General features: G+C 40.1%; 1 long non-coding RNA gene across 1 annotated transcript; it reads right to left on the bottom strand.

Annotated features, from left to right (window-relative positions):
* Positions 1 to 13,918: 13,918 nt before the first annotated feature.
* Positions 13,919 to 21,097, bottom strand: LOC117952234. The gene is made up of 3 exons (XR_004658353.1): positions 21,046 to 21,097; positions 18,341 to 18,345; positions 13,919 to 13,928 (listed from the first exon to the last, which is right to left on the bottom strand). It is a non-coding gene; the product is annotated as an uncharacterized LOC117952234 (long non-coding RNA).
* Between the last annotated feature and the right edge of the window lie 1,543 nt (positions 21,098 to 22,640).

Consider the following 22,640-nt stretch of genomic DNA (forward strand, 5'->3'; position numbering starts at 1 on the left):
CCTTCGACGGACGTTGATGACGTGGCATCCTCGAAACTCAGGCTTTCAAGGATCCTTCCTTGACATTGGGAAACACCCTCTGTGTTCCCTTTGTCTAGTGCTAGATCCTTATGTCATGTCGTTGTGTTCGTGTTCCTGTCATGCTCCAGAGATTCCCCGTGAGTTGTAGCAGATTCCCCCCAGTGATATTTTTCCCGTGAGTTTCCCTCTGCTGCTTCCGTGTTTTGTATTGCCTATCCCCGGACCTATTTTGGACCTTTTTTCATGTTGGACCTTTTTGTTTTTCCAGTGGTTCCTGGATTCTGTCAGCACCTGCTCCTGCTTGCCGTCTCATTGCTTAATTTGGCTCCTATCCTCACCTCCCTTTAACAGAAGGATCTGGACACAAATGGACCCAGCAGAATTTAACTTCTATGTAGAGGAACTGGACCGGCTCAAATAAGCCCTCGGCCGGTTCATCACGGAACTGGGGAAGACAACGGATGTGGGGCGCCGGCTCACCATTTGCTTGCTGGCCAGGAACACAATCGCAGGCAAACCTGGGATTCTCAAGGTTCTGCGCATGACCACCTTAATTAGGGAGCTCTATTTGCTGGAAGAGAGCCTGCAGCTCCACTAGGTTTCCTTCAGTAACTCTGGACTGACCGGCTCTCCAGACCAGCTGACCGGCTCCCCCAACCGGATGTCCAGCTCCCCCGGACCTTGGCCAGACGCCCAGCACCTCTGACTCCCGGCTGGCGTTCGAAGGCCCTGGCCCCCCGCTGACTGCACAGCAAATGGATCTGTGTGGATGCAAGGGGAGGACTTTTTGGTCTTCCTAAAGCACTTCCAGACTTACACCAAGTCCTCACTGGAGTCAAAAGTGCTACTAATTCTGGACAACCATACCTCCCACCTTTCTGTGGAGGGGATTGGTTTTTGCAGGAGCCAGAGCATTGTCCTCTTCTCATTCCCCTGTTCCCACACTGTTCCCATAAGCTGCAGCCCTTGGATCGCAGTGTATAACGGCCACTGAAGAGGCTGGTATACATGATCTGCCAGACATTATGAAGAGTGCCCTTCCCAGTGCTGCGTTTCCGGCAAATATTCAGGCAGGGTTTGTATGCACTGGAGTTTGGCCTTTAAACATGATTATTTTCAGTGACTTTGCACCATTCTTAGTCACAGACCGCCCACTGCCAGCAGTGACACCAGAGGTTCCATCTTCCTTAACAACTCCACCACCTAATGTGGCAACAATGGCATCCTCCATGCCAGTTAGAGCATCATCCCCTGTCACATAGGTGGTGTCCGAGCCTTAGCCATCATCCTCTGCTATGGACACACCTTTTTCACCTGTGTCCATCTGTCAACACCTAAAAGCTGGCCCAAAAAGCAGACGACAAGGGGCAGGAAAAAAAGGGAAACCGCTGTCCTTACAGATACTCCTGTGAAAAAAAAACTGGAGGCTGAAGAAAGCAGGTCGGCAGCTAAAGGGGGGTCCACAGAGAGTAACACAGACTCAGACCTCACCTGTGTTAGAGACAGTGGCTTGTTCTGTGGCTCCACATGGCATAGGTGAGGCGGCATCTCCACAACCTCCTGCCCCCCCCCTCCTTCTCCTGCTTCAGCCACAGCTCCAGGTGTACTACTTGCACGAAGGAGATATTTGAGGTCAGCTATCGCTGAGTTTTTGGGACAGGCCATTCCCAACCTTCCACCCCAACCAGACCTGGAGTCCCACAGAGGATCACACAGTGGGATGCACTCAGATCTGGCCCAGCACATATGGCAGCAGAAGTCCACAAAACCTCCCATGGAATGGTGCAAAATACCCAACCCATGAGAGAGGTGACCCAAGAACAGCAGTAGGTTATAACAGACGTGGAGCTGATCTCCTTACTTGCAGACGCTCTCCCACTCCTGCCCCTTACCCAGGTCTCAGGTACAGAGCTCATTTTCATTTGCTCCTACCACTTCAACTGTACCTGTCTCAACAACCCCTAAAAACAGGCCTTTCAGGCATAAACAAACCAACCAAAAGAGAATCATTTGGTCACTAGAGCACAAGAACAAATGGCTCATGATAGGAAACTCCAACCTTTCCAGGTTACCATCTTTTCCCAAAACCTCATCCAGGTTGACAGGTTTCTAGGTGCTACTTTTGCACATGTATTAGCCAAATCACCAGTTTCGACAATGGTGGAAAAAACAATTCTATCTTTTGGCATCAACAGTAGGGCTCAAAATCCTGACACTGTTACCATCCCACAGCTGAAATCAGCACCTTTTGAAGGTTGTCGTTCCTAAAAAGTCTATGGAGTCCTGACTAATAGTGGATTTTAATTTGATGGACTGCCTGTGGTTACTCAAGGTAATTATGAATTGTTCAAATTCTTCTTAGAATGCTTCCCCAAATGTCGTCTGTATTTTTTTATTTTATTTTTTGGGGCAGGATGCGAAAGTGCTTTCCTTTCATTCTGTCATGAATAAATTAGCGCACAAGGGTGCAAACCGTTTCCCAATCGCCGTGCCTTTAAATTGTAAAAAATATTGGCCATCAACTTCTGTTATTTGCTTTTAAATCACTAAATGGTCTTGCTCCGCCATACCTCTCTGAGCTTCTACACTCTTATAAACCTGTCCGCGCTCTCAGGTCAGATGATCAGCTGCTCCAGACTGTGCCTAAAACTAAGCGTAAACTCAGAGGGGACCGTGCCTTTGCTGTGTCTGCCCCTAAACTATGGAATGATCTGCCTTTGCATGTAAAACAGGCCTCTTCTTTATCTGTTTTTAAAACCCTTCTTAAAACCCATCTTTTCTCTTTGGCTTTTGACACATAGTAAGATGTTGACTTCATTTACTTGTTCTTATTTGCTACTTTGTGTGTTTTTTAATTGTATGGTTATTAATTATACATTTGTTTGTTTATTTTCTGTACAGCACTTTGGTCAACTTTGGTTGTTGTAAAGCGCTTAACAAATAAAGTTGGTATGGTATGGTATGGTAACTTCAAAATAATGTTTGGTATGATTAATTTCAAGTATTTTCCTTGTTGGGTCTTTTGCTATCTGGGTGTTTCAGAAAAAAAAATGTAACCACTAAAGGACATGCTGAAGATTGTATATTCGTATATAATTGTCCACATCAACGAAGTAAAGGAAGGCAGAAGACTGCACTTTTGATTTTCTCCACAAAATTGCAAGTGTCCTTAATGTAGCTTAGATATAACATCAGCAGAGGTTTCAAATAATAATCCATACATTCTGCCTTAGAATATGTCTCGCTCTCATAATCTGAGACAATAGGGCAACCCAGTGGAATGCAAAATGGGAGGCTCCATGGTTCTCTTTTTTTTGTGGATTTTTGGCAACGTATCAAAGCGCCGCATTCTAGGCTATTCATTTCCCTTGAGGTAAGTTTTTTTGGTTTATGATTGATAAATGTCTTATTGTATAGTGATTAAAGAGTCGTATCTACTAGATGTGTGGTATCCTTACATATGGGTTTATTTAATTTAATATAACATGTTTTATCATTTAATTGTCTGTATCCCTCCCAAAGGTAGTCCTTCCTGTCCATGAGAACAACTGAGCTCCCTTTGTCTTCAGGTTTGACAACAATTTGTCATTCAATTGACGAAGTGCCATTAGTTTCAAATTTAATTCAGATTTGATTAAGTCCAGCCTATCTTGTGGTGCTTTTGAAAATATTCAGCATCTGATTGAGTTAATTTTGTAACTTCAGGTGGAAGTTGTGCAGCAGAGGGAACCCAAGTGGACTTAGGGATGAAAAGTAAATGCACAGTGTCCGGTTTGTCCTCATAGTAAACAGACAGGTTCAATTAGGGTTAGTTCTGTGATAATTTTGTAAATCCATTCTGGTTGCCTCTGGCAGCAGAATTCCATTCTTTCATTCTAAATCCGGTTTAGCTCAGGATACATCCAAAGTAAGATAAGTTACCATATGCAACACTTGAAATGCATCTGTAACTTATTCTTTTATCTTACATGAATGATTTTCTGTCTGAGCTAAACATTAATCGCAACTATATGACCTCCCGGTAACGCTAACTCAGTAATACAGTGTAGATTCAGTAATGAGCACCAACAGCTAGCAAAAAATATTTTATTAATTGATGAATTTCAGAAAAATATCTGCCCTTCCTATCGAGAAACTCTGGGCACGTGATTGCCCAGGGGGGTTGATCGTGCCTGGCATGATGATGTATAGTCTAACATTCCAGAAGTATCTTGTAATCCAGACCCCCATAAGATTCACTACAATTTCATTCATAAGACATATCTCACCCCTGTGAAAATGCACCACAAGAAAATAATTAACAGCCCTTTATGCACTTTCTGCCCAATAACAATTCAAGGTACATATCTTCACATCTGGGAGTGTTCTCCTGTTAGTCAGTTCTGGAACAGTTTTGCATCCAAAATTTCCACCTTATTTAATGCTACTGTACCCGTTACTGTAAATGTTTTGATTCTGAATGATCTCCCAGCGCTCTAAAGCTTAAAAACGTGATTGCGACCCGTTGGAAACCTCCTCAAGACATGTCTAACTGTACCATTTCCTTCTTGGATGTCGTGTTTATGGAGTTATCAACGGCACGCATCCATGGAGCGCCGGAGAAGACCCTGGACGCTTGATGCAATATCGCTGCATCTTTGAGGTCCAGGCTGTAGCCTTGTGCTGAGAGAAAACAGTGTTTGCTTGTTCATGAACATTTACCAGGGATCCGAAATGGGGAAGTGCCTATACAGGACAAAAGTGTCCATCACCAGCGGTTGGGGAGATCTTTGGCGGGGTATGACAAATGTGTGCCTCCAGCTTTTCTTCTTCCTTGAAAATGATGACATCATTAACTGTACAAATGAGCTGCACTTGTAGGCATTGCACTATGTTGACCTGCCACGGATTAATCGTGACCTGGATGTTTTTAGGGAACAATGGAACAACCACGGCTTTTGCACTGTTGTCAACCACACACCATGTCATGATATTTATCTCAGGATGTCTTCAAAGACAGCCACTCACATCCAAGGCAAAGATTTTTGGATCCAACCCTGCTCAACAAGGTGCAGCTGCTGCAATTCCTGCTAAACTGGCAAGAAGTAGTGAGAGTTCCTGCTAACCAATTCAGTCCAAGTCATGCACAGATGTAACAACTCCAGGATGTGGATATTCTGGCATGACCTATTGGTAGTCTAGCCATAGTAACACTCTAAAGTGTAATTTAATTTCATATATGTCTGTATTGAATACTTTAGCACATTTTCCTGATACTTACATATTTGTACTTGTCACAGTATTTTTACACTGTGGTATTAGTGCTTTTACGTAAAGGTGCAATATGTAATACCGACAGCTTGTGTTTAAAATAGTTACTGCAGTACAAATTCAAAATACTTTGATGTCAACATGAACATGTGATAGTTGCCCTCACTGTAATATTGTCCATCTGCTAACATTGTATATTTAGGCAGCTTAATAGTATTGATTTTAGCAAAGGCACACAGTACATTTTTGACAAAACATTTGTTTCTCATAGTATACACTCTAGCCAATTGCAAATAAAGAATACTTGTACAGATATAAAAGATACAACAGCTAAATAACCAGAAACCACTGTACCATATGTGCAAGACATAAATAAACATGATACACTCAATTGTGCCTCCCTTGCAATGCAACAGAAAAATCGTTTGGCATGACGCAATCATCTCCCTACATCAGTTTGTTATGATATCCTCACAACCAGCATGCATTTCACTTACAGTAGTAGATGTTTGTTGACTTTTACAACAACATTTAACTATTATATATAATATTGTCAGGTTCAGTCCCACTCCACTCTTATTTTGTGTTTGGTTTGTTCTGGGCTTCCTGTTTTATTCTGATAGCCGCGCTTCCCGTCTTTGTCTACTTTCGCGCCTGTGTGATTGCCCTTCCGCCCTTTATGTATCTCACCTGTGTGTAATCATTATCACCTGTGTCTCTGCTCACCAAACTCACTCACCTGTGCCAGATTGTTGACTAACCTCATGTGACTCACTTTCCAGCATTTTCCAGTTTGTTTTTCCTAGTGTTTGCCTTTATCCTGACAACGATTTTGTCTGACGATTTTGTACTGTTGCCTTATTGTTCTGGAACAATAAACTGAACTTACCTGTTTATCTTGAGTCCTGAGTCGTGCATTTGGGTCCGCCTGTTGTACCCTGACAAATACACTGTATGTGTGACAGGTTGTTGTTGGTTCGTGACATTTTTTTTGTTTTTTCTAAAGCTAGAATGTCCCTACAAAAGCAGCAGTGGAGCAAAAGGTGGTAATGTTAACACGTAAACATTGCGTTGTCCATGCGTCTAGCTAATCTAAGGTAAGCTAGCAGTCATTTTAAAAACGTTCTAGCTATCTATGATTGATTGATTGCTAATGTTAGCTCAACACGCCATTCAAGTGACAGCCGTTGTTGTGTTTGATTGCTAGCTTGTAACAAAGCTTGCAGTCATTTCAAAAACGTTTTAACTATCTATGGTTGTGTGATGAGCCCTGAGCAGTTTAGTGTTATAGTGATTTTTGAACATTAAAGTATGTAAACCAGTAGCAAACCCTGGGTCTTTAATAGGACCATTGGACCACTTCAAAAAAACAATCAAACAGAGCAATACAAATAAAAGCCACATTGAAGTTTAGCGTATTAAAGGTTTATCAAAAGTTTCTTTGCCCTTAATAGTTTCACAACAACACAAAATATTTCCATGTTCACAATACACAAAGGGAGTTTATTAAACCAGAAACACAAAGCTGGTTATAGGAAAATAGATGACAAATGTGTTCATTTCATACTGGCTCATATGTCTGAACATGTAGCAGAGAAGTAGGAAACAAAATTGAACAAAGCCAGTTCAATCTAAAATCAGAGTTACAAACCGTTTATCAATGTCAAGGCTTCCTTGGTAGGACTAGTTCTTAGCATTCAGAGAACACGTAAATGGAACAGGCTCATTGCGTGCTTGTGTTAGTGAAAAGGCGCTGCAGTAGGTTCCGTGTACGTTTTTTTCGTTTGAACCACAAAACAAAAAATTGAGAAAACCGCCTTTTTTTCGTTTATCAATTTAAACAAAAAACAAAGAAACATTAAAAAAAAGGACCCGTTCTCCTGACTTGGTTTCTAAATCCAAAAACTAAAAATTACTAAACAAAATTCAAATAACGGGCCAATTTCTTTTTTCATTTCTATTTTCATTTCTCCGTTTGGAGATCTACATTAAAAGAAAGACAGTAGGGCCAAGTGACCAGGAAGTAATAGTAAATATAGCATATAAAAATGAAAGCCAAGCTTACAGAACAGTCATAATATGCAGCACTAATGTTACACCAGAGTAACGTTAAAAGAAAAAAAATTAATCAATAAATAAGCTTATATGATCCTGGACCGAAAAAAATATGTTAGCAACAGTAGTTTATTACAGTTATTTAATATCGGGCCTATCCACGTACACATCACCAGTCACGTTAAATGAGCGCACTGTTTGATTCAATACAGTTGGTCTTTTGTTTTTTTGGGCCGAAAAGCATATTGGTCACTCAAAAATATTGGCAAGATGCAATGTTTGATAAGCATCTATGTTTATGATAAGGCTTAAATTACCCTTGGTTATTTTTGACGTAAGATGTATGCATGATAGAGATTCACACTAATACATTGTAATAAAGATGCTGACGTGCATGCTATTCTTGCCAAGGGAGAGCAATAACATTAGCTTCCTTAGATGAGAAAAAAAGTTCTTAGTTCTTTTTTTTAACCACAGTAATACGCCATGATAGCCTCTAGCTATTAATTTTCAGGTTGAAAGTAACTATAAGGTAAATTAACGTTAAGCGTAAATACTTGAGGCTGGTGCATCAGGCCAGCCAGTAAATTATGCCACAAATAACTAAACAGTAACCAAGCACCATACGTCAACCCAGCAAAACAATTTAGGAAAGCAAAACCATCGTCAAAATGCATCCCAAGGTGTTTTTGTCAATGTACACAAGCGTTTGTTTAAAAAGGATATCGACGACAAAAGGTGCACTTCAACTCGCGCTTTGGAAACATTGTTTGTGTACAAGGAGTTTACTTAAAATAATAGTTTAAATGCTGGAAATCAGCTACGTATGGTTGCAAACGTAAGGCAACGTGAGGTAGCTAGGTCCTGTGCTAACAAAAACGTCTTTTAAGCAAACTCTTTGTACACAATGTTCTCAGTGCTCGAGTTCATGTGTAGGGACCCTTAGAATACTACAAGCAAAGTGTCATGTTGTGTTAAGTCTTCTTAGTATTTAGTTTTATTTATTTTTGTAAAGATATTTTTGGGGTATTTTCGGCCTTTATTTTCAACAGGACAGCTAAAGATGGCGGGGTGGGGGTTGTAACATGCAACAAAGGGCCACAGGTCTAAATAGAAACCCGGCCCCGCTCTATATATGGACGACTGCTCCACCAACTGAGCTATCTGGTTGCCCCTTAGTATTTTAAAAAATAGCAATTTTGATCAGTGTTGCAAAGTCCGCTTATTATAAGCAACTTTGGCATTGTTTTTTATGCAATGTTGGTTACAAATATTGGTATATTGGTAGCCGCGGGTTGGTGGCTGTGGGCTTGTTTTAAAAGTGCAGTTGCTTATTTGGGCTTGTTCCCATCTCCATAATAATAAGTCATGATTTGGGGTTTTGCTGGGATTACTTTTCCCTTTTTTGCGTCCTTGTGTTTGTGTCTTAGTTTTCTCCCCGGTCTTGTGTGTCTGCTTGTTCTGATTCCTGTTTTATTTTGAGGTCTGTTTTCTGTCTCGTCTTGCCTCTAGTGTACTTCCTGTGTCTTCCCGCTCTTGTGATTACCTGGGGCGTTTCTCAATACCAAGTAAGCAAAGAACGGACTTGTGTTCTTGGGGAGACCGTACTTGCTGGCTGTACCTGGAAGAATGAACTCGCAAGTTCAGAAGCACACAAAACGCTGTTGACAGGTTTGAGACAAAGCGTTCTTCCTGTTATTGCGTAACACCCTCAGCGCTTGCCACTTTATAGTTAGCTTTCATGTGTGTATTCATAATAAAGCATGGACAGTCACCTTTCACACCGCCTTGTTGTTTTGTTAAGTTTTCATTTAAAGTGCTATTAAGTATCACAGGCCAATAACTGTTTAAATAACGACACAACGGCAATGAAAAATCCTTGTAACATTGTTCGGGATTCACTTTTTATTGAAAGCAGAAAAGAAACGTTAAAATAGGTATTAAAAGTATAGATGAACTGGGTAAAGTTAGCCACTGCCGTCGGTATACTTAACCGAATTGTTTTAAATATCTTACAATTGTGGACCTGGCTTTCCTCTTCCATTGTTGTTGCTGCAGTGGTCTGTCTAAATGTGGGGCCAGAGGGGTCTGTCTAAATGTGGGGCCAGAGGGGTCTGTGAGCTGACTGACTGACCGGCTCGCAAGAGTCATTCCCGGCTGGCGAGCTTGCTATGCCCGCCGGGGATTGTGGAGCTGTCCAACTCCGAAGGCTTTTTTAATTCCACATACATTTTTGTTGAACTGCCTATATTCAAAATCTACACAGCTGATTTCTTGCCTTAAAACATCTTAAAAATGAATCTATTGATTTAATAATAGACGTAAATTGTGAAAATCTATGTACTGGAAACCATACGCGCTTTACACCCAAATTGAATGCAGGGATACCGGCCCGGCCAAGTTCACACAAGTTACCATCCGATGTATCCTCGGTAAAATGGGCGTGTCGAGATCACATCCGGGGATTTTAACTGTTCTTGGCAAAATGCTAACTTGTGTATTGGGTCAGTACTTTGGTCACCAAACATTACGTTTCACAAGAACACAAGGACACAAGTCCATAGAAGAACACAGATTGAGAAACGCCCCTGATGTTTCCCAACTGATTCCCTGCCCTCTTGTCACCTGCCTCTCGTTACCTCATCACCTTGTGTATTTAATGTCGTGTTTCCCTTGTGCCTTGTCAGATCATTTTGCCTTTGTCTTGCCAGTTTGCCCAGCCTGTTTGTCCTATCGACGATGTCCTTTCAGCGCTTTCCTGTCTGTGTGTTCCTGTTTGTTGTTCCCTATTTTTCCCGTGAGTCTCTTTGTGTAGTTTTTTCCCCTTTCTTTTCCCCCGGACTTTTTCCCATGTTTTGCCTCGTTTGGATTTTTGGAGTTGCTTGGATGTTTCTTTGGATTTTGCCCTTTTTGGCTCCCTTTGTTTGATGAACGGTTATAATAAACTCCTGTTTACCCCTGCCTGCCTGCCGCTCTCTTCTCTGCATTTGGGTCCTATCCTCGTGTATACGTAACATTGCCAAGCAGATATTTTATGTTATTTAAACGTAGGAGTTTGTCTTGCCTGTTCCATCTTTCCCTCCCCTTTCCCCATACACACAGGAGACAGCAGACTTTTTTTCCCGCCTGATTACTAGCCAATCAGAGGCAAAGCAGGGCAATCTGTTTTTTTTCTGGTTTGGAAAATGTCAGTGAGTGACATTTAAATGAAAATACGTGCAAGTAGCAACTGAAGGTGACTGGAGTGTAGGAGAGTTTTAGGCGAAATACGGGAAGAAATAAAACAAAGACTGGGAGAAAGAGAAAGGAGTAAAAAAAACTGATTCAACCCATTGTGGGGAACAACTCAAAAGCACTGTGCAGAGTACGTAAGTGTGAAATACGTTCACACCACGTGGACATTGTACAATATGCTAGCACAGAAAAACATTTTTTAAAATGCAGTCTATATTTGATAGCCCATCAGCCTTCTAATGTTAAATAATTTTAAAAAGTGGTTTAACTCCCTCTTGTGGTCATTGTCCTTAAGCTCAGAGGAGAGAAAAATAAATAAACTTTGCGGTCTGTACGGTTTACCAATCTGTTCACATGGATTGAAATTGACAATCCGTCCCAACAGTTCCTTTATTTTTCTCTACCCGGCTCCTAGGGGGGCTCCGTAGATAAAGTCTCTTGTTTTGACACTGATTTTGATGTGAACTAGCAGTAGTTCTAGCCCTGGAAGTGTCCCTAAGAAACCCATTCAAAAAGCCATATAACCCAAGATAAAACTAAACAACTGTCAATCTTAAAAGTGAAGTTTTTGGCTTCAATATCATTTTAAACAAACATTAACTTAAAACATTCACAAAAAGACCCTAGAATGCACATTTGGTTAAGTTAGCATATTGTTAAACAGCTATGCCAAACTTCTGCTAGTAAATTAGCAATTCTGATGTTAAAAAAGAAAACTTACCCCAAACTCGAACTTGCCGGCAAAATAGTCGTGTTTGTGTGGAAAGTAACATTGAACCATCATTTCACGCTGCCAGCTCCTGTCTTGGATAGGCTGCAGTATTAAAAAGACGATTAAAAGCTCTTTTGCCCTCTGGCTGCTCCGACATGGTGCTAATTACAAGTGAACAATTAACAGGTGTTATGTGATTTGAACAACAACACGCTCTGCTTCCGCCTACAATGGGTCTGCCTTATTTGCATACTGATATCTTCACCATCACACTGCCTAGTCAGAACTCTAATACAATATACAGTATATGTGTTATTACATTTTGACTAGAATTAATGAAACTTACAGATTTCTAAAATTTCAGATATCTCTAATCAAAATTCATTTTAAGATATACCTTGATAATAGATATCTATAATGAAATTATGACTACCCCTAACTCTAGTTTGAGACATTGACAACATAATTTTGCCTAGCCAAAGTTAAATTAAGATATCTGAAAAGGAACACGTAGATATCTTGAATTGAGGTGAAAGCTGCTGTATTTGCAGAGTAGGGATGTAGCTAGTAGTGATGGATGATGTTAATTACAATAGACAATATGACAATTGAATAGAGGAGTAGAAAGTGTCTAACAAAACCACATATGGCTTTAAGCATTTTAACACTTCACCCATAGGTTTTGCTAAGAACTTGAACACAAATCCATCTCACTATTTGTCCAATACACTGTATCAAGGCCATTGGGTAGAAGCTATCAAACCACTGACCTGAAGGTACAGACTGCATGTCTCACGGGGAGAAAGATGTTATCAAAGAACACAGCATCCTTTTAATACCCTTTTTTATGTGCAGGTGTCACATGGTGGAGTTATTGGTATCACATGGATGATCATACAGGAAGTCAAATGTCAACAGACATAAACACACTGTGATATACAGTGGCACACACACATAACTCCCGTGCCCATGTGCACACAGGTAATATATTTCCTGCATTTTTTTTATAAGCTTTGGATCTCTCACACACACACACACACACACACACACTTCTTGTAGTATGTTGTCAGGGGCTGTCATGTTGGATTTACCAGGAACACACTTTGTCTAGCTGTTCAAAGAATATGAGCAATATAAAATTTATTACAGGGATGATCTTCAATCCAAATATTGACGTCTTCCCAGCAACAAGCCTCTAAAATTACTGCAGGGACAACCTTCAGTCCAATTAGAGTGCAGCCATTGCATGCACAACCTTCAGTCCGGATACTGGGAGTATGAAAGAATATGCAGTAAAATTGACAAGGTAAAAAAATAAATAGATTTTACTACAGCAAAGATATGGAAATGAATACGTAAAAAAAAAATTAGAGACTCTGCTAGTGGGATATTGATTTGAATCCCTTCAGCAGGAGGCAGTTTGCACTAACTGTGTTTGAATATTACTGCTTAATATCTTCTTTGAATATCAGCATTTAAAATACACAGTGACAGGAAGAGCCTGAACTGTCCATTACCCACCAAGATGGGATTTTATTTTTTAAAAGGATGGTTCGATAGGCGCTAATTAAACCAAATGTGTATCTTGTAAATTACCCCACCAATGATGCCCGGAATGTTACCAAACTTCTCCAGTAAAATAAAAGGAGGCATTGTAAATTTTGTAAGTACACCAAGAGATTATTTAAATAACACTTGCCTCCTGGCTTCTACTTCGCTGCTGCTACTGGCAGTAAGACCAGGTCTTAGGGACCGTCTACAAACTACAACCGCAAAGTAAAATAAAATATTTATTAATTTAACGTACTTTTTTGAAGTGAGTGTTGCAGTTAATATTGAGGTAATTTTGGAGACACTACCTTATTTAATCATTATATTAATGAATATGTTTGTATCTTTTTTTCGGTGTTGTAGTTTGTAGATGGCCTTTGATTTGTTACCATGTTGACAATGATGATGTATGCTCCTAGATGAGCAAATCATAATTTTCTCCACTGGGACTTTCACTCATCACAAACTGTTTAAAGAGATTTGTTGACTAAAACTAAAAATTTTGGAAAAGTGATGGATTCGTTTACCTTGCATGGCAGCTGGATGCTCGTGAGATCACTAGATCACGACAGAATCGCAAGATCACATTTTTTCGAAAAGCCATCAACTAGGGATGAGCAAGTACAGCATTATCTGTATCTATAGCTGTATCTGTTTACCACATGAATTATCTGTATCCGTAGCTGTACTCGGACTGGGCGGGGCCTAACCCGGAAGTTGGCAGATTTAACCCGGAAGTGGGCCGGGTTGTCTTGAAATGGGCGGGGCTTTAACCGGAACGTTATTTTAAACATTCAATTGACATGAGTTGATCAGAAATTGTTATATTTATTGCTCATTAGAAAACTATTTACATGACAGCATCAGCATTGAGCTTCAGATCCATGGTGTTGTCATGGTAACAAACAAACTATATATATAACAAGTTTTGCAACAATAAATACAACAATGCGGTTGCAATTATTAAGTAAAATGTAATGAACAAGAGTTTTCATACTCAATGTACTCAGTTTTTTTACTTTTAATTTTTCTATGATCAGTGTGATAACTTCTTTTTTTGGGGTTCTTTTTTATTTTCACACCAGGTGTGTGTGAGTGTGTGTGTCTGTGAGTAAGTAAGAAATACAGAGAGAGAGAGCGATAGAGAAACAAAGAGAGAGAGAGAGAGGGGCGGGGAGTTGGAATGTGTGTGTGTATGTGTGTGTCTGTGAGTAAGAGATACAAAAAGAGAAAGAGAGGGGGGAGGGGGGTTAGAATGTGTTTATGTGTGTATCTTAATTTGTAATATTATTTATTTATACCACAACTGCCTTTTTTTTTAATAAAACACAGCAAGTAAGTTTCAGACACTCAAAAAAACTGGTTAGAGCCAGCAGGCGGTTTAAAAAAACAAAAAATCTCTGATGGCAGAGATACAACGCGGGTCGCATTCTACCAAGCAATATGTCTAAACAAACCCCACGGTTACCAGAAGTCTCCTGGTTACTAAGTATTAGTATGAACCGAAGTATAAAACAAACCTGAAGCTTAAGAAACCCTAAATGTTAAAGGAAAAGCCTTGCGGACCTGAAGGGGAGAGAGCTTTTCACTTAACCGTGTTCTGTGTGCGAGTGAGAGTGACCAGCACCCAGCAACAGAAGGAATCTGTGTGTGTAGGGAGCATAGACCGTTAAAATAAATGGACAGAGCATGTGTGACGTCACCCATTGGTTTGTGGAGATCAGAAATGAGTCGTTGAGTTTGCGTTTATGGGCGCATCCATCTTGGTTGCGGATGTGACGATTTTAGAGAAGAGGGCGGAGTGAGAGCGGAGCCACCGACCGGTGGGCGGGATATACAGTCTATGGGCGGGATCTGACTGACGTTAGCTGAGAGCTAGCAACGCTGCTCTGCCGTTACATTAGCTAACCACTTTCACCGCCGATGTGGTTGCAACGGCTGCTGAATAATTCAAGGTAAGATTTAGCTTCACTAGGTTTTAAGTATATCTTTGTCCCATATAGTCTGTTATTACATATAAGAGTCACATTGCAAAGTAAATGAATCTGAAGTTACCATGTAAATTGTCCGTTACGTAAATTTTCTGCAAATCGAAGTTTACTTCTCGTAGTTTAAACGTAGTGTCAGTGAAATGCAAAACAGCGATTGCCAATGCTTATCATAAACGCTATTAGCACATGTATAACCAAGTTTCTTATAATGTTTGGCTAACCATAATAACCATAATGCACCGATAATGTGCTACTGTTTGCCCTGTCAGTCTATAGTTGGGGCACTTAGCCTTGACATGCTGTTAAGAGCTAATGTTAGCAGAAATAAGCTCATTTAACTAAGTTACTGTTACACTAAAGAACATTCATTGATTCATGTGTATTCTCCTGGATAATTAATGAAGTACAGTTACATGCTAGTGTGCATAGATATTTAACTATGAGGGGCTCAAATGGAAATTGATGATTCTTTCTCTTTCTTTCAGAAACAGGAGTGCTGAGACGATGGCCTGTTCACCTACCTGATGCCCCAGCAGTAAGTAATAGTAATAGTTCATTTTCTTTTGCTATTCATTGTACAACATTAACCTTTTACCAAACTTCTGTACAACTAAGCCAAGGTATTGTATTTTCAAATAGTGTGTAATTAAAAGTGCTGTTCATTAATCCTTTTTCTCTATAGCTTAAAATATTCTACTTTTCTCGCTATTCAAATGCATTTTTCCATCCAACAGTCTGGATCATTGGAGACAGCTACGTCCGGCGTGGGGCAGAGAGAGCGGCAAAGACCATGGGGACCAACCTTGGTATTGCGGATGTCTCCATCTCTTGGTTCGGCTGGGGTGGTCTGCGGTGGAAGAGCCTTCTCCCTTTCTTTTCCCAGTCCCTAGAAGGAAGAGCTGTCCCGGACGTCCTCCTTGTTCACTGTGGCGGGAATGACCTAGGAGATGTCAAGGGCGTCAACCTCGTCGCAGGGATGAAGGAGGACCTGCAGCACCTCCACCTGCAGTATCCAGGGATGAAGATCATCTTCTCTGGCATCACCCAGAGATGCAGGTGGAGGGCCGTTGCCAATCCAGGGAAGATGGACCACGCTCGCAGGTTTGTGAACAGTGTTATGAGTACATATGTTCATTGTTTAAGTGGCAGCTTTGCTAATCACCCTCAACTAAGGTTTGACACTCCTGGACTTTTTTTGCACGATGGAGTTAATTTTACCACTAAGGGAAATGATATATTTTTAAACAATTTGGCAGAATCTATTAAAGCCCAACTTCAAGAAGAGTGAAATGTTCATGTCTGTTGAATTTGAGTTTTAATGTTTTTTTTTTCATTGCCCCAAAGAAAGCCCCCAGTGTCATGCCTTATGTGATGAGTGTAATTTATTTAACATGGTATTACTTTTTTTTTAATTTAACAATTGTGGCCATAACACTGTTCATCTTACCTTCTCTGCTATTCCTGGTTCCCTACACCCCCTGTTACATTATTTGATTTACCTCCCTTACCTCCCCAGTCTTACCCCCCCATGGTCTTTGACACTCTCTTGGCCCCATCAGACGCAGTTGTAAAACATTGTAAATAGTTTAAAACAGTAGCGTTCATTGTTCTTCGTTATTGTAGTTAGTATCAGTGTGCTGTTCCATGAGCATTACATACTTATAGAGGTTGTTACTGGGACCATTTTACATTTCTACACAGCCATGCTGCCTTTTTCCACTTTCATATTCGTCAAGTAAACCAAGAAACTGTTAACAAGAATACACTTTTTACCAGAATGTGAACCTGCAACATATGAAATGTCTCATACACAGGGACTCACAATGAATAATTGCTCCTGGACATTTTAGTACCTTTCTCCATAGTGCATTACAGACAACAAACACTGTCACACTATGCTCATTTTATTTGTAAGGGCATGTTTTTATTTCTTGACACAGGCATTTGGACCTGATTGAACATAGTGCTGCACAAATGCTATAAGCTTTAAATGTTAAGCTGTATTTTTATATTGTGGTTTGTAATGTCAACCATTTCTACTGTAATTAACAGTGTGGTACTAACAGTGTGGCACTAGAGATTCAACTACCTCTTTATTATGCAGAAATGTTTTGTGACAGTCAAATTTGCCTTTACCTTAACCCACAGCAGGTGTAATGTGTGGAATTTACACTTGTAAAGGTGAACTACATTATTTAATTCATCAATTTTAAACTATCTTAAAAATATTGCCAGTGTTTGGTGTAAGTATTTTCTTTTAAGTTGATGCCCATTTCAATGTGAAATAAAGGTATTTCTAAAGCTACATTTGTTGTTTTTCTGAAGGAACTATAGGAACATCCAGCATTGTAGTCATTCAAGAAGACTTTGGTAATTTCATAGAATTTATAACTGATTAAGTTTCTTTCTATTTTGGCTTTATTACACATAAATATAACTTCTTAAATTTTACCATACTTACTTTTCATGTGTGTATTTTGAAAGTTTTTAGTAGATAACTGAAAATGCACTAGGTGCTGTTTAGTCTGTGCAGGGCTATTGTAAATTCATAACAAGAGTATGGTCACTAATTCTAATGGAGAATTAAACTTATTTAATTGCCATAACTAATGATTAACTCAAATGTACCTGATATTTACTGCACTGACATTTTTAAAGTATGAAAACTAAAAAACATACAAGAACATGCAATGTCAATATTTAATTTGAACAGTTTAATCCTAAATACATAAAATATACAAAATAAATGATATGCCTAATATAAAGTGGTAACACCAGGATACATCTATTACAGGACTCACGTTTTGCTTGTGGGTGGACGTCTGGTGGACCAGTTCCAGCTATTAAAAGACCCTTTAAATACTTTCAACTGTGAAAGTGGTGACTGCTAGAGTATATTCATTAATTTAGTTAATTAGTTAACTGATATTAAATTAGATGCTAACGTTGGCTAACGAAAAACTGTATTAAAACAAAATATAATTTTACTTACCGGAAAAACTGAACTGCCGATTCCTTTAGGTGTCTTGCCGTGCAACCGACCGCTGAACAAGACATTATTAGCCAACCAAAGTGTCACAGTCACAGCGATGAAACGTGGCCAACCCCCAAAAGGAAGTTCACGTGCCGTGGACAAGCTTTGCTAACACTCTGTCATGATTGACAGGCCGAGAACTGTCAATCACATCATAGCCACGCCCTAAAACCCCCCCGGCTTTATCGCCTATTTTAAAATCAACGAGACCGTAATTTCAAAATTGAACATCATTCTGTATTGCAAAATACTTAGAACTAGCGATCGAGACCATAAACTCATTATGAAGATGTTTACTGAGGTAATAAATCAAGTGAGAAGTGGCTCATTTCTCCATAGACTTCTATTGAAACCAACCTCTTTTGCAACCACGCTTGTCGCCCTCTGCAGGAATTCAGATAGAATGCAGGTTTAAGTTACTTCCGCACTTTTCGAAACCGGATGCTCTGTCCACTTATTTTAACGGTCTATGGTAGGGAGGGGCTTTGTGACTAGCACTGTGACTAGCCTATCACAGAACGCGGACACAGTCAGTGAGGAGTTTTATCCAATCCGAGTACAGATATTGACTCGCATTACTCGTATAATACAAAAGTGCTTTATCCGTACCGGATACTCGTTTCAGCCGAGTACCCGGCTCATCCTTACCAACAACTTATATCTTTTTGTCTGAAAAGCAGCAGATCAACCAATCTGCATCCGGCGAGGAGCTACTGGCAGCTACATTCATGGTTTAGGTGATTGTGACGGCTTTGACTGTTCCTTGAACACAACAGCGGCAGACGTGATAAACAGGTGCTTCTTCCAATCACCTGGTAGTTTTTTTTGTTTCTACCTACCCTTTTCAAAACGATTTCCAAAGGCGCGTCAGGTTAGCAGATCATGCCATTGACCACAAAAATTAATCACAATGACCGTACCACATGCTATAGTGGCGTTTTGCGTTTGGCCAAAATGTAGCATGTAGTATGCAAACAAAAGCAAAATTAGCAATATGCCAATAATACCTGGATGTCGTAGCCTACTGATTCGGTAAAAATTTCCAGTTTGCCTTGGAGCAGTCTCTCACCTACTGTATCCCAAACAATGACAATAACCGCAGCTTGTTGTTGTGTCCAAGAACTGGCAAGGTTTTACATTTTAGTTTGCTATTAAATTACTAAATATACTTCTGAGACTTTTTAGTTTGAGAAATCAACTGTATGGAGTTTAAATATGGGCAATTTATGAAAATTGGAGCTCTAACAGGAGACTAACTGTAGTTATCTGCCTTTTTAGAGTTAAAAAGCTCCACAAACGATTGCTGGCATAAAATTAACCAGCTCGCTGGCCGGGCTGTCACTCACACTCATACACACACACACACATACACACACACACACACACACACACACACACGCCACGGAGCAGGCAGTGGCAAGGGAGAACAGTATCTGACAGGGCAGAGAACAAGAGTCTCTTTTTGTCAGACTTGGAAATTAATTTTAACGTGATAACTTTATAAGTTCATAATTATTGATTGTTGTATTTTCTTATGTCACATAAATAAAGATTGAAGAAATTAAGTTTGTATGGTAGATAAATGAAAAGTGCAGCAACATAAAGTGGTAAAATGTTATGGCACAAAGTATGTAGACTTAACTGTTTTGTACATGTAACTGAAAAGGCTTGAGCAAATGTTAAGCCGCTACTTTTTTCCCCACACTTTGAACACTGCAATGCAGCTTTTTTTTCATACCGCCAAAAACATTTTGCCTCGTAACAGTAGACCAATAAGATTGATGAGTAGTTTACAGAGATCCAATGAAAGTGTTCGATAAATCAAACGCACTTTCACAATTACATTATTGTAAAAAATACGTGCAAGTAGCAACTGAAGGTGTACAAATTGTCATTTGTACTCACCCTCATCAACATTGAAAACGCTCGAAGAAAAACCTATGATGTAGCTTTTAAGTTGAAGGCAATCAATCTGGCGGTTTAAGGAAGGAAATCAAGCTGCTGCACGTAATCTTGGCATAAATGAATTGATGGTGAGACGGAGACGCCAGCGTGAAGAACTGAGTCAATGCAAAAAGACGACAAAAGCTTTCAGAGGTAGTCATAGCAGATGGCCCAAACTTGAAAACATTCACTCAAACAAAGATAGCGGAGAATTCCATGATATGATGAATATTGATGAAGTACCTTTAACGTTTGACCTGCCTCTCACTCGGACTGTTAATAAAAGAGGTGACCTGTCCATCACACTGAAAACAAGTGGCCATGAGAGAACGCATTTTACTTGTGTTCTGAGTTGTACAGCATTTGGACTAAAGCTTCCACCGATGGTGTTTTTTAAGCGGCTGACAATGGCGTCAAAGGAAAAATTCCCAAAAGAAATCATGGTGAAAGTCAATAAGAAGGGTTGGATGATGGAGAGCCAAATGAAGGATTGGCTGAGAGAGTGCTACGCCAAGCAACCAGGGAGATTTTTTCACAGAAAAAAAAGCATTGTTGGTTATGGACAGCATGAGGGCCCATATAACAGAATCAGTGAAAGCTGCCATCAAAAGTACAAACTCAGGGATTCCTGGGGGCACCACTAGGTATTTGCAGCCACGGGACATTAGCGTGAACCGGCCATTTAAAGTGGCACCGCGCGTTGAGTGGGAGGCTTGGATGTAAATCAGGAAATCCTTTGCCAAAACAGGCCACATGCGAAGAGCATCTTTAACTCAAGTCTGCCAGTGGACCCTAAATGCGTGGAGCCGTGTTAAAACATCCACCATCACCAACGGGTTTTGGAAGGCTGGACTGCTGCGTGATGAAGAGGACCGTGTGCACTCAAGTGAGAGCAACTACTCAGAGACTGAAGTTAGTGACCTGATCCTGAGGCTCTTCACTTCGGACACTGAAGGAGAGGACTTTGATGGTTTTAGTGCACAGGAGGAAGATGAAGAAGCCGATCAATGACTTTTCCTGGTAGGCTTAAATTTAAAATCCTCACGTGCAATATCTTTCTGTGTAAATATCTAACATTACAACCTGCGGCTTTAAATCCGGTGCAGCCTGTACAAGTACAAAATTAATTTTATTTCTAAAATTAGAGCATGTTGCTTTTAATCAGATGTGCTCTGTAGTCCGGAATTTACGTTGGGAGAGCTTAATAACACAGGATCTGAAAAACTAGACCCGGAGTGGCTAATTGGAATCACCGGGCAACAAAGTCTCACTTCCTACTCGTCAAATGTCTGACGCATGGTCAAGCACCGACATGGGGGTCCATCAGATAGACATTTATGTTAATCCCTCACCGTTGGATATAGACCAAATGAGGATCAAGGAATGGGATGGGGAACAAACTGGAGTCATCAGATTTTAAAAATCAAATCGTTAATTGGGTCAAAATAGCTTATTACCATATGACAGTGCTTACAGTGGGCACAGTTTGGTGACCATGACAGATGAGGTCCAGAGCTTTGTATGACAGCTGGTCCCATGTGTGTAGCATCTTCTGTTGCTAAATGACAAGCCTTTAAAGATGTACTGGGTTCAAGGTTCAGAGGTCAATATTTCAAAAGACATGTTACTCTCCAGGTTGAGACCTTTCCAACAATGTGTTTGTTATAGTCTTATGACGTTTACATTTTTACATAGGGCTATCATGGAGACTTGGCAGGGGATACTTTATTGTCCCCTGAGGGCTATCTGCCTTGAGCTCAAATCTTTCACAAATAACACCTGACATATTGTTTGATCATACCGCTGACATATACTTATAATAAAAAACAACATAAACAAAGTGATATGTAGCCAGGCTGAAGCACATCATTCAGCCACAATCTATTGCTCATCTTTCACAAACAGTAACAAGAGCAACACACAGAGGAAGCAATTGCAAGTCCCTGCAGCCTGAAGCAGCATTATTAAATTTTAGGCCTATAGTATAGAAATATTTAGTTTACATTGGGGTACCCTTTATCTTCTGCCAGAGGATGAGAGCTCATTGACATGGAGAATTAAAGATGAATCAGACCATATTTCCTGTGCCTGGAGAGACAAGAGAAAAGCAAGCTTTAAATTAGATGTTTTTAGATATTGCCATGCTTTCTGAGAATATGCTGAATATGAATATAATCTGTAATGCAGCTTTGTACAAGATAAACTCTCTGATTCACCTTGAGTGTCGGTTCTAAATGGTAACACACACTTTCAGCACAGGCCTTCCAGCCAATGGTGTTATCCATATGAACACCAAGGTGCCTATAGGAGCAGATCCGATTCTTTGGTTCACCATGTATGACCTAGAATACCCTCTGACCCATGTCACAACCCTTTCCTCAGTTTGTGAAATGGTTGAATGAGATTGTTGGCATCAATGGAACATGGAATCATATTTTTGGTAGAAGTGATATTTCCACATGGCAAAAAAATTACTAGTATTGCGGAGTCATAGAAAACCAACAGTTGTGACATGCATGCTGCTCAGTCTGTAATTGAAAGGGACATGTTCAAAATAATAGCGGTGTTCAATTAGTGAGGTGATTGATTCTGTGATGAAACCAGTGTCAATTATGGCCCATATTTAAGGAAGGAAGGAAGCAGATGTTGTGCATGCTGGTTATTGGGCATTTCACACTGAAATACTCAAAATGGGTTGTTCCAGACATTGCTCTGACGAATGGTGGACTTTGATAAAAACGTTGATTGGAAATGGGAAAACATAAAAAAGTGCAGAAAAGTATAGGCTGCTCAGCCAGAATTATTTCAAATGACCTGAAATGGCACCCAAATCCCCAACAATGTGGGA

The sequence above is a fragment of the Etheostoma cragini genome, chromosome 10, assembly GCF_013103735.1.
Source record: "Etheostoma cragini isolate CJK2018 chromosome 10, CSU_Ecrag_1.0, whole genome shotgun sequence".
NCBI lineage: Eukaryota > Metazoa > Chordata > Actinopteri > Perciformes > Percidae > Etheostoma > Etheostoma cragini.